Source organism: Nicotiana attenuata, unplaced genomic scaffold, assembly GCF_001879085.1.
Source record: "Nicotiana attenuata strain UT unplaced genomic scaffold, NIATTr2, whole genome shotgun sequence".
Taxonomy (NCBI): Eukaryota; Viridiplantae; Streptophyta; class Magnoliopsida; order Solanales; family Solanaceae; genus Nicotiana; species Nicotiana attenuata.
The window spans coordinates 71,654-84,592 of NW_017670840.1; positions in this window are offsets into that span (position 1 = coordinate 71,654).

Genomic DNA, 12,939 nt, shown 5'->3' on the forward strand with positions numbered 1-12,939 from the left:
TTGAATAGAGCTGAGATTGAGGATTTCAAGATTTAAAAGTGTTTAGTTTGAATTTCCTATTTTGGAAAGAATTGAGGAATATTACGATAACTTTGAGAAATCTATGTTCACTCGCGTCGTAAGTATTTTCCACGAGCGAGGTAAATTCCACTACTCTCATGGGAGCGGGCCGTTCGCCTCGGCAGGTTAATAGATGCATCTATGGTTCCTGTCGTTCGACCCTCGGCAGTGCACAGTTTATATATTTGTATGTTGGATCGGGCCGTACGACCTTGGCATAATTCATGCGTAAAAATTCTTGAAGCCCAATTATAATTGATACTGTTTCATTGGCTTAAGAGATTAATTTGTTCAATGATGAAAATTAATTTGGGGTTTACCATTAGTGAAAGAATTGTAAATGCATTTTTTGTTATTGAGTTTTCAGTTGTATTTATATAATCCATGCTTAATTATAATTTCGGTACTTTATTGTTAGTCCTTAGTAAGTGTCGAAGTCGATCCCTCGTCACTACTTCTTCGAAGTTAGACTAGATACTTACTAGGTACGCGTTGATTTACGTACTCATGCTACACTTGCTACACATTTTGTGCAGGTACATATATGTTTAGTGGTCTTGTGGGTGCAGAGGCACGGCTATTGCGGGGATTTACAGTGAGCTGCATTCCATATATGAATCCGCAGCATACGGAGTCCCCATCAGAGTTATTTACTTTTCCCTGTCTAATTTGTATTCTAGACAGGTGTTGTATGTTATCATATTTCCTAGTTGATGCTCATGCACTTGTGACATCGGGTCTTGGGGGTTCCTACTGGATGTTTAGTATGGTAGTTCACGTAATTATCATTGTTTCACCATGTAAATTCTATTTCATATTATTTAATTAATGGAAATTATGATTTCAAAAGTAATAAAAAAATGAGTAATTAAGTGGATCAATCAACGTTGGCTTGCCTGACGACGGCGTTAGGCGTCATTGCGACCTACAGTGGATTTTGAATCGTGACACGTGGTGCCCTACCTTTTAAATTAAAATAATAATTACCCATTCTTACATTCGAATAGTCGTGGAATTAAATATTTTCATAATTTTAATCCTCAATGAATATAGACAGAATTTGTGTAGATTTAATTAACTGTTTTATTCTTCACAACGTCTTCTTCAATATACAGATCAATTTTGGTCCTCACTTCTCAGGTGATAACATAATAAACAATAAGACGGAATGGATCCATAAACAATAGCCTTTAAGCTTTAGTGGCTCAAAGAAAATAATCTTAAAGAGGCATCTCAGTGATGGTTTATATATAAAGATCGGGAAATAAAGGTCAAAGTCAATTAATCCATTACTGCTCAATTCCAAATTAGTTGGTTATATGAATATTCTATATTAATTTTGCTCTTTTTAGGAGTACATATTATGTGGAGATTATAACATCGGCATAATTAGAAAGAATGTACAGGGAAAAATTAAGTTTAGTATAAAATGACACGTCATGATATGTGGACTGATCAAAAGATGACAGTTCGCAAAAAAAATAGTTGAAGAGGCACGAGCTTCAACAGGCACGGGCAGATATCCAAGAAAATCATAAGGGATAGGTGCTCGAACCTATTAATATTCGGAAGTCGCATCAGAAGAATGAACCTAAATAGCAAAAGGGGTATAGATACATATTATTGGCAATTAATAGGCATTAATTATAGAAAATGTTATAGAATCTGTATTAAATCAGTTATGATTGCGAAATTATAACGTTACATTAAATACCATTGATTGTCCATAATGACTCCATTATGAAAAGGAAAAAACGTGTTACTTAGAAATAACTATAAAATGTGAGAACTGAACATTTGTAAGGACACGAAATACTTTGAAATATACTGATTTACTTTGCTTTCTACTTAGTTATTTTTTACATCAATTATTCTTATTTCTATTTGATTATCAATAACCCGAGTTCTTCTTAAAATAAGCTTTGACCGAAATCCCAATTTTTGGTTAAACAAATTGGTTCCGTTACCGGAAGTCTGATAATCCACTCTTTCCTAAATTAACCTTTTTTATCAAATCAACCATGTCAAATGTCAATAACAACGATCAAAGAGACCGTCAACTGCAGGAGAATCTGCAAGATGATCATACCCCGATCCCTTCCCCACGAAACTCTCCTCGACATTCTCGAGAGGGAACTCCTGATGGATCTCAATCAAATGCAAATGCTCAATTGGAACATGATGAGGCAATCAATGAAGCTTTGCAAAAGTTAATCGCTCAACAGGTCAGCAAAGCTCTTGAGGCTTTCGCCAACCAGTTGCCGGTTGCGCCACCAACACCAACTCCAAATAATAATACTTTGGAAAACCGTCGTTCCGGGCTCGTTAATTCAGGCAGTGGAGGAACTCCCAGCGAGTCTCGTGATGGAGAACCAGGTAATATAGTCAATTCTAATTTACAAAATTTAGTATTAGACTTGCAGAAACAGCTCAAGGAACAAAGCGATCGCATAGAGCAAATACCTGGAGTATCGCCTGTAATCAAGGGAATACATATGGATAAATATTCACAACAACCTTGGAAGACCAGTGCTGCTCCTATGCCGATTCCGAAGAAATTCAAGATGCCTGATATTCCAAAATACGATGGCACAACTGATCCACGAGACCACGTGACTGCATTCACAACTGGCGTAAAAGGCAATGATTTGACCAAACAAGAAATTGAATCAGTATTGTCAAAAAATTTGGGGAAACACCCACTAGGGGAGCATTAACATGGTATTCTCTTTTACTCGAAAATTCTATAAATTCTTTTGCTGAGCTTGCAGATTCATTTATCAAAGCACACTCGGGAGCTCGAAAAGTCGAAAGAAGAATGGAGGATATTTTCAAAATAAAGCAAGGAGATTCGAAGTTGCTCAAAGAGTTCGTAGATAGGTTCCAGCGCGAAAGGATGACGCTGCCACGTGTACCTGATAATTGGGCGGCTATGGCTTTTACCAGTAATCTAAATGAGAAGAGTTCAGAAGCCACGAGATGGCTCAAAGAAAGTCTAGGTGAATTTCCAGCTACAACTTGGAATGATGTTTACAACAGATACAACACGAAGCTGCGGATAGAAGAAGATACCATTACTCAGTCTCAAAAAGAGTAAAGGAGAAGTTCCAGGCGTGCTGATACTGAGAAACGGTCCGGTAAAAATAGGTACGAGCCATATATGGGACCCGCAGGAAGAGACTCGCATTCAGAACAGGATAACTCAGGGTATGGTCATAGATCGAGAGACAAGGAATCAGGCTCATCGTCAAGGTTTGGGAAAGAACGAAACGCACAAGAGATGCGAGATGATGACAGAAGTTCGAAGGCAAAATTTGGCGGTTACAATTTCAATATCAGCACATCAGAATTAGTATCAGTATTAAGGAGCATGGGTGATAAGGTACGGTGGCCAAAAAAAATGAGATCAAATCCAAATAGATGAAATCCTAATTTTTGGTGCGAGTTTCATAATGATCACGGCCACAAAACGGCAGATGTAGATTGCTGCAAAGCGAAGTTGACCATTTATTAAAACAAGGATGCCTTACCGAATTGTTTAGTGAAAAAGGTAAACAAGCATAAATGAAGAACAGGCAGGAGCCCCCTAAACCTCCTTCTCCAAAAAGTACCGTCAATGTTATAAGCGGGAGAGAAGAAATTAACGGCGTGACATACACGGCAGCCAAGAAAGTTTCGAAGGTCACAGTTACACACGGGAAGCGGGTCCGACACATTTTGGAGGAAGAAAGTATTACATTTGATGATGCAGATGCAAACGGCGTGCTAACTCCACACAACGATGCACTGGTAATATCTCTACTTGTACATGACACTAACGTGAAATGAGTTTTGATTGATCCAGGTAGCTCCGTAAACATCATTTTGCTAAGAGTATTAAACGAGATGCAAGCTGAAGATAAGCTAGTACCTAAGGCACATACTTTATCTGGCTTTGACAATTCAAGCGTCGTAACAAAAGGGGAAGCAGTACTTACAACATTCACAGAAGGAATTGTCATAGATTCGAAATTTCAAGTGGTAGAAATGGATATGGCCTATAATATGGATTCTTGTTAGACCATGGATTCACGAGATGAATGTTGTGCCATCTACTCTGCATCAAATTATTAAATTCCCTTCACAATGGGGGATACGTCAAATCCATGGTGATCAACAGACATCTAGGAGCATCAATTCCGTAGCAGATTCAAACCCAAAAAACGAAGAAAAATAGCAATTACAGAATTTAGTTGAAGATGTTGCAACATAAGCCTCAACTGAACATGGGCGGACAGATGTAGACTCGAGGCCCGATTCCATCCAAGAACCGGAAGAAAATGAAAACATCAAAACCATGATTGAAGAATTGGAGGCTATAGAACTATTCTCACAATGGCCTGAAAGGAAAGTCTACACTGGGGTCAACCTAAGCCACGAAATGAAAGGTAAGTTGATTGAATTTTTGAAAACTAACGTGGATTGTTTTGCCTGGTCCCACTCTGATATGACATGAATACCTTCGGAAGTAATGACTCACAAGTTAAATGAAGATCCACCATATACACCTATCAAACAAAAGAAACGAAAGCAGGGATCTTTCAAAAATTAGGTGATTCAAGATGAAGTGCAAAAACTTTTAAAAATTGGGTCTATCCGCAAGGTAAAGTATCCTAATTGGTTAGCTAATACTGTAGTAGTACCAAAAAAGAATGGTAAATGGCGAGTTTGTGTAGATTACACTGACCTAAATAAAGCTTGTCCTAATGATTCTTTTTCGTTACCACATATAGATCAACTAATTGATGCTACTGCTGGACATGAATTGTTAAGTTTTTTAGATGCATATTCAGGGTATAATCAAATCCAAATGGATCCCCTAGATGAGGAAAAAACTTCATTTATAACAGATAGGGGGACTTACTGTTACAAAGTACTGCCATTTTGCCTCAAAAATGCTGGTGCCACATACCAAAGGTTGGTGACCAAAATGTTCCAAGAACATTTAGGGAAAACCATGGAAGTCTACATAGATGATATGCTGGTCAAATCCCAACAATCAAGGGAATCATATTCAACATCTATCTGATACATTTCAGATTCTCCGTAAATTCAACATGAAGCTAAATCCCGAGAAATGTGCATTTTGCATCTCATTAGGTAAGTTTTTGGGATTTCTTGTTTCTAATCGTGGCATCGAAGTAAATCCCGCACATATTAAAGCTATTGAGGAAATTCCTGATATGCTTACGAGTAAGAATGAAGTACAGAGACTGACGGGAAGAATTGCAGCTTTGGGAAGGTTTATTTCCAAATCATCAGAAAAATGCTTTAAGTTCTTTTCAGCTCTAAAAAAGCAGGATCTGTTCGAATGGTCTGGGGAATGTCAGCAAGCGCTCAAAAACTTGAAAGTATTTTTGTCAAATCGACCGTTGCTCGCAAAACCAAAAGATGGGGAAAAGTTACTTATCTACCTTGCTGTTTCGGAGGTAGCGGTAAGTGCTGTTTTGATTTGTAAAGACAAGGTAAACAGTCTCCAATTTATTATGTTAGCAAGTCATTATTAGATGTTGAGGCTCGTTACGCTCATCTAGAAAAAATTGCACTTGCATTAATTATGGCATCTGGAAATCAAGGCCTTATTTTCATGACACCCCATATCCGTAGTAACTGCCTATCCCCTGCGTAATATACTACACAAACATGAGTTATCAGGTAGATTAGCCAAGTGGGCCGTAGAATTGAGTGAATATGATATTACATATCAACCTAGAACTGCAATAAAGTCATAGGTGTTAGTAGATTGTTTGGCCGATTTTAGCCAAGGGATGCAACCAGTAGCAGAAAAAGAACTACAAATATTCAACGGGTCTAATCCAGGAACTTGGACTTTATTCACTGATGGTTCATCGAACATAAAAGGGGCAGGTCTAGGAATTGTTTTGGTACCACCTACGGGTGAAACCATACGACAAGCCATAAAATGTCACCCTGCTGCTAACAATGAGGCAGAGTATGAAGCTGTGATTGCAGGTTTAGAACTGGCACGAGAGCTTGGCGTAGAACAGGTTGTAATCAAAAGCGACTCACAGCTCGTAGTTAACCAAATGCTGGGGACTTACGCAGCTAGAGAAGCACGAATGCAGCAGTACTTGGAAAAGGCACGTGATCTAGTTAGGCAATTCCAAACCTGGAAAGTTATGCAGATACCACGAGAAGAAAATGTCGAGGCAGACGCCTTAGCTAATCTTGCATCTGCAGCGGAAGTGACAAATGATGAAAATGCTTCTGTAATTCATCTATTCCATTCAATACTTGATCAAGACAAAAACGAGGTAAATTTCAATAATTTAACTTGGGATTGAAGGAACGAAATTGTCACTTTTTTGTAGTATGGAATTGTTCCTGAAGATAAGAAGAAGGCCAACGCGCTTCGCAAAAAAGCTGCTCGGTACTGTTTAAAGCAAGGCAATCTTTATCGTAAAATGTTCGGTGGTCCTTTAGCAAGATGCCTTGGACCATCTCAAACAGATTATGTGATGAGAGAAATACACGAGGGGCATTGTGGAAATCACGCAGGAGGAAGATCTTTAGTGAAAACCATGATTAGAGCAGGTTATTATTGGCCCAAAATGGAAGAAGAAGCGGAAAATTTTGTGGCTAAATGTGACAAGTGCCAAAGATACGGTAACAATATACATAGACCTGCAGAGTTGTTACATCCGGGCATTGCATCGTGGCCTTTTATGAAGTGGGGGATGGATATCGTGGGTCCACTACCACAAGCAAAAGGCAAGGTAAGATTTTTGCTAGTACTCACTGATTACTTTACTAAGTGGGTAGAAGCGGGTGCTTTTAAACAGGTACGAGAAAAAGAGGTCAGAGATTTCGTTTGGCGAAATATCATATGTCGATTCGGCGTACCAAAGGAAATCATATGTGATAACGGCCCGCAATTTATAGGCACACAAATCACAGAATTTTTTCAGAGTTGGCAGATTAAAAGAATTACTTCAACACCTTACCATCCGGTGGGCAATAGACAAGCTGAATCAACGAATAAAGTCATTATTAACAACTTGAAGAAAGATTGGAGGAATCCAAAGGCAATTGGCCAGAGGTATTACCGGGTATTTTGTGGGCTTATCGTACAACAGCAAAAACAAGTACGGGAGAAACACCGTTCTCACTTGTATATGGAGCTGAAGCCTTGATCCCACTCGAGATAGGGGAGCCAAGCACGAGATATACACAAGCAAATGAGGAATCTAATGAAGAAGAAATGCGAATAAACCTAGATTTACTTGAATAAAGAAGGGAAGCTGCATTAATAAGGATGGCAGCGCAAAAACAAGTTATGGAATGATACTATAATCGGAAAGTTCGCCTAAGATACTTCAAGATTGGGGACTTCGTACTCAAGAAGGTTTTTCAATCCACGAGAGCGGTTAACGTGGGAAAGTTAAGTCCAACTTGGGAAGGACCTTATAAGATTCACAGTATCACTGGAAAAGGAGCATACGAGCTGGAAACAATGGATGGCAAGATTTTACCTTCACATTGGAATGTTGTTCATCTGAAGAGATACTATTTTTAAGGAAAAGAAGTATCCACGGGCAGGTACCCTCATTTTGAAATTTTATTTTTGAATTGTTAAAATTTTACTAACGATTTTAGATGATAGGCAAAAAGCTAACCCGTACTAAGTGATGAATCACGACCTGCAAGACACGCGGAAAAGTATAAATTCCCGGTCTAGGGTTACAACTATTCTGATAGAAATTCAAACGGGTTAAGCAGTCTTCATCTAAAATCGTATCTCCGAGTCCCGTATGTTTTTCCTTTTCAGGAAAAGGACCGAATGAGGAGTAATCAAGTGCTCGAGACTTCATACTTCAAAGCTCAGACACTTGTGGGGCTATACAATTTACATAGCACATATGTATAACGAAGGCAAAGAAGACTGAGAATAGTCAAAGTTCAAGTCAAAGCCCGAAAGTCTACTCATCGAATGAATCAAGTTCAGAGCAAAGTTACGAGCCAATAAACACAAAGCCAGTCAAAAAACCTTATATCTAGGTTAAAGGCAATGTATAGAAATGGGTTAAAAACCTTATTTCCTTTTTTGCAAATTTGTTGTAATCAAAACAGTTACGAAAAGTTATAGAAGATATTTAAATACATGTAAGATGTTACTTAAACTTGACAAAGTTCTGGTGAAAACTTTATCAAAGTCATTTCAAGAAACATGTATGTTCCTATTACTTTTTCGTACATTTACATCATTATGAAGTTGAGACGTCTTCTTCACTAAGTGTCGAGTATAAAAGGGCCCTCTTTTATAAAATTCATGTTTTATTCAGACATCCATGAAGTTAATAAAGCATTTTATAAAACAAAATGCAAAAAGGGGTAAAAACTTAAACCCACGATTTAACTAACAAGTCCTTGAATATAAAGGCAAGAACGAGCAAAATAGAAGCTCGAGATAATTAAGTTAAAACAAAAACTTCTTAATATTAAAAGTTTAGACTAAGTATGAACCTAGTCGTAAACTGTTTGTTATTTATACAAAATACCGCAAAAGAGATATAGGGACTTATCATTTTCAATAAACTAAACCCCCAAATGGGACCGGGGGTTAAAACCACATTCCACCAAAAGAAAAAGAAAAAAGAAGTCACATGTCATAAACTTTCATTGAGGGGCTGAAGAAGGGTCTAAAGCAGTATCACTAGCAGCAGAAGGTTCGAGTTGGCTTGAAGGAGTTGGAACATTCACCGTACCCATATCATCTTCAACATGCTCGGGAGTATCAGCCATGGGAGAAGGAAAGTCTTGGCCTTGCTGAGTTTTTTCAATAGTCTCTTTTATCTTGGCTAACTCAGCATCCAAGTTGAAACCTTCTTGGCTAGCTTCTACAAGGGTATCATGGCGTATGTTTAAAATCGCCCAACGCACTTCAATAGCAGTTTTTTCCTCAAGAAACTCATAATCTCTCTCCCATTGATCAATCTCGTTTTTGAGCTTTTCATTCTCAGCCAAGGCAGAATCATAAGAAGCTTGCAGAGGAGCGAGTGAACTTTCTAAAAAACTGACCTTATCAGAAGACTCACGAAGATCTTCTTGGGTCTGAGTAAGTGTTTGCACGAGTTCACCGGCGTAAACCTCTTTCTCACTTAGCAAAGCCTTCAATTCTCTGATCTCTTCACTAGCCTTGGAGAGTTGCTCAGAAAAAGATGTCTCGAGGAGATTTTTATCTTTTTCCGCTTGATTTGAGGAAGTCTTCTCAACTGCTAACTCTGAAGTCAAAACCTTCAACTGCTGCTCTAAGGTGCACTTGTATTCTTCTAATGCTTCCATATCAATTTGAAGGCTTTCATATTGTTCTCTCCAGTTATCTGCTTCAACTTGATAATCGTGCATAACTGCTCCGTGTGGGAAATCCTCTTCATCATTTCTGTGCCAACAAGATTGATCTAAAAAAGGGGGGTAAGAACTTAATAGGAAAAGGATATAATAAAGTATGAAACAGAACAAATACCTTTAACGATGACTGCACAATGTCATTCATCCAAGTCAAAGAGCAGTGACTCTCGAGCTTGGATTTCTCAACTGGACCGATCAGAGGTTTTAACCACACATCAGCCCGACCTTATTTCCTCAAAAGATTACCATCGACAGGAACCTCAATGATAATTTGCTTCATAGCTCCACTTCCACTTGAAGAATCAACCTCAGTATGAGGAACAGTAGTAGGGGGAACTGTGGAAGGAGTCAAAACAGTTTGGGGTGGAGCAGCAACGGCAGCAGTTACAATTGGTGAAGAAGATATCACAAGAGCAGGCATGGAAAAAGAGGCAAGGGGCACTTCATCCGAAACTAAACCCAAATTGCCACTGTCAAACCCACGAGCAAAAAGCTGATCTTCAGAGTCACGAGCAGCTGCGGGGGTGTCATGATCAAAGATCACCATTGTGGCTTCAACAGGCTCGGTGATGGGAACAGAACGGGGAGGAGACGCTTCATCATCTGAAAAGACACGTCTTCTGGCTCGTGGCCTTTTTATCAAAGAGCCCCCATCTTGTTCCTCCTCCTCTTCAGAATCTTGAATTGCCGCAGCCTTCCTTTTCGATGAAGAACCCAAGATTATCTCTTGAGCTCTTCCCAAAGAAACTCTAGAAGTTACAACAGCATCAACACTTATACCTCGAATGGGAAATCCTGATAAAAAGAAGGATCAAAACAAATTCCAAAGGAAGAAGTAAATGAAAATACAAAGGATATAAGAGAAAAAACATTTACCATGAGTCTTCACTTTCCAACCAAACCGATGAGAAAGGTTTTTCCAGGATCTACCTTCTATCGGAGCAACATTCAACAACTTTTCTACCCTACCACAAAAATTGGGAATCTCATCAACAGTTCTCATGGTTGCTGAAAAAGAGGAGAAAGATAAAATGGTGGCAAATAAAATTGATATAAAAAGTTATGAAAAGAAAACTTACGTGCAAAATTTCACTTCTCAGGGAATGGAACATTTTCTTGACCCACTAGGCCGAGAGTGGGGGCAGCAATAAACCTGGTGTACCAGCCACGGTCTTTATCATCCTCGGGGCTAACCAGCACTCTCTTACTTCTCGCTACTAAAGTAAAAACCCCTTGGCGGAAAAGTTTAGGAGAGTAGAGATGAATCGGATGAAAGAAAGTAAAAGGCAAACCAGTCATATTGGCTAAATGCTTCAAGCAAGCAACAACCCTCCATACGATGGGGCCAATTTGTCCTAAACAAACGTCGAAAAAGCGACAGAATTCGATGATAACAAGATCAATAGGGGTCTTGAAATTCAGTATAAAAGGGTATGTATATACGAAAGAAAACCTAGTCAAGTAAGATGTAATCCTTTGGTTTGCATTGGGAATTATAATGGGGAAATCATGACTCCAATGCAATTCCTACGAACAACAGAGATCAGACCTTCAGTGATTTGAGATGTGTAAATATCAGCACGATCTAAAGAGGACATAGAAGAAACTTTGTTTCTGATCGATTCTCTATCGGTATAAAAAGATAATTCAGTAGGGACAATTTCGTCTACCAGAGGCTCACGAAGAGGTTCATTAGAGTCTTTATTTCTAGACAAAGACCTCTGAGAAGAGAACCTCTAGTTCTAGAAGGTGGAGTAGAACTACCTGAAGGAACAGAAGAACCTCGTAACGATGAAGAACCTAAACTACGGAGTCTTCCTCCTCTCCTACTTCTAACAGGAGCAAGAGGAAGGTCATCAACAATAGGGACTTTTTGAGGGTTAGGGTTTGAAGAAGACGTAGTAGTACGAGGAAGAAGAAAACAAGAACTGAATATTCTAAACTCTTTATGAGAAAGACAAAGATGAAAAGTTATATTTATACTCAGAAGCAACCGTCAAAGGAAAAGGTGTAATGATGAAAACGACTCGCTTCATAATTAATGAAGCCGTAAAAAAACCCTAAAAGGCGCTGAAAAATTGCAGAACCAATCGGGGGATGACGCGTGTCACGAACATTAAATGGAAGTGACATATGAAGCGTCAGTCCCATAGAAGAATTAATGGCAGCAAATATTCCCGCTTTAATGAGATCCACTTCCCAAATACTTTTATTGATAAATAAATGGCAAGTGGGGGGACTATCTGTATTGGAAAAAATTAAGTTTATTATAAAATGACATGTCATGACACGTGGACTGATCAAAAGATGACAGTTGGCAAAAAAAATAGTTAAAGAGGCACGAGCCTCAATAGGCACAGGCAGAGATCCAAGAAAATCAGAAGGGATAGGTGCTCGAACCTATTAATATTCGAAAGTCGCATCAGAAGAATGAACCTAAATAGCAAAAGGGGTATAGATACATATTATTGGCAATTAATAGGCATTAATTACGGCAAACTTTATAGAATCTGTATTAAATCAGTTATGATTGCCAAATTATAACGTTACATTAAATACCGTTGATTGTCCATAATGACTCCATTATGAAAAGGAAAAGACGTATTACTTAGAAATAGCTATAAAAGGTGAGAACTGAACATTTGTAAGGACACGAAATACTATTTGAATATACTGATTTACTTTGCTTTCTACTCAGCTATTTTTTACATCAATTATTCTTATTTCTATTTGATTATCAGTAGCCCGAGTTTTTCTTAAAATAAGCTTTAACCGAAATCCCAATTTTTAGTTAAACATACATAAACAATCAATTTAACACAATTCTTTTCTCTTTCTTTTGGTTTTTTTGAGCTTAGGATCGATGATGATTTGCATGCAATGCTAACATAATTGGCGGAGATATATCAGGGTGCAATAGTTAGAAAGAAATAAAGAAAAAACAAACGATTATCTGTTTTGGCCACATACAAGAATCAGAAGCATTAATACTTTATCACAATTCAAGCTAGTTCTCTATAACATATATCTTAGAATCTTTTTCTCTTTAAAAATGTATTTACACAAACCAAGAAAGTGCAGAGAGATTCGAACAATTAAAAGCTAGGGTGTAATCACCATCAGTTAGAGACGCATTAAGTGGCATGCCCCTTGCCAGGATTTGGGATAGTGGTACCTTTGATTGTAGCCATTTCAAGCATGTTCGCCGTTTCTTTAACCAACTTGTTTACCACTATATTAGGTACCTTCACAATTTTATCCATCAAATTGATAAAACGTGCATGATTTTCTTGCCATACGAAGCTATGATTAGAAAATCATACACATTTTTCAATTTTGACTGATAAAATTGTGAAGGCACCAAATATAGTGGTGAACTCGTTGGCTAAAGAAGTTGCGGCATACTTGAAATGCCTGCAGTCGAAGGTAAGCCTAATCCTAGAGGGACATGACACTGACTGCGCCACTAAC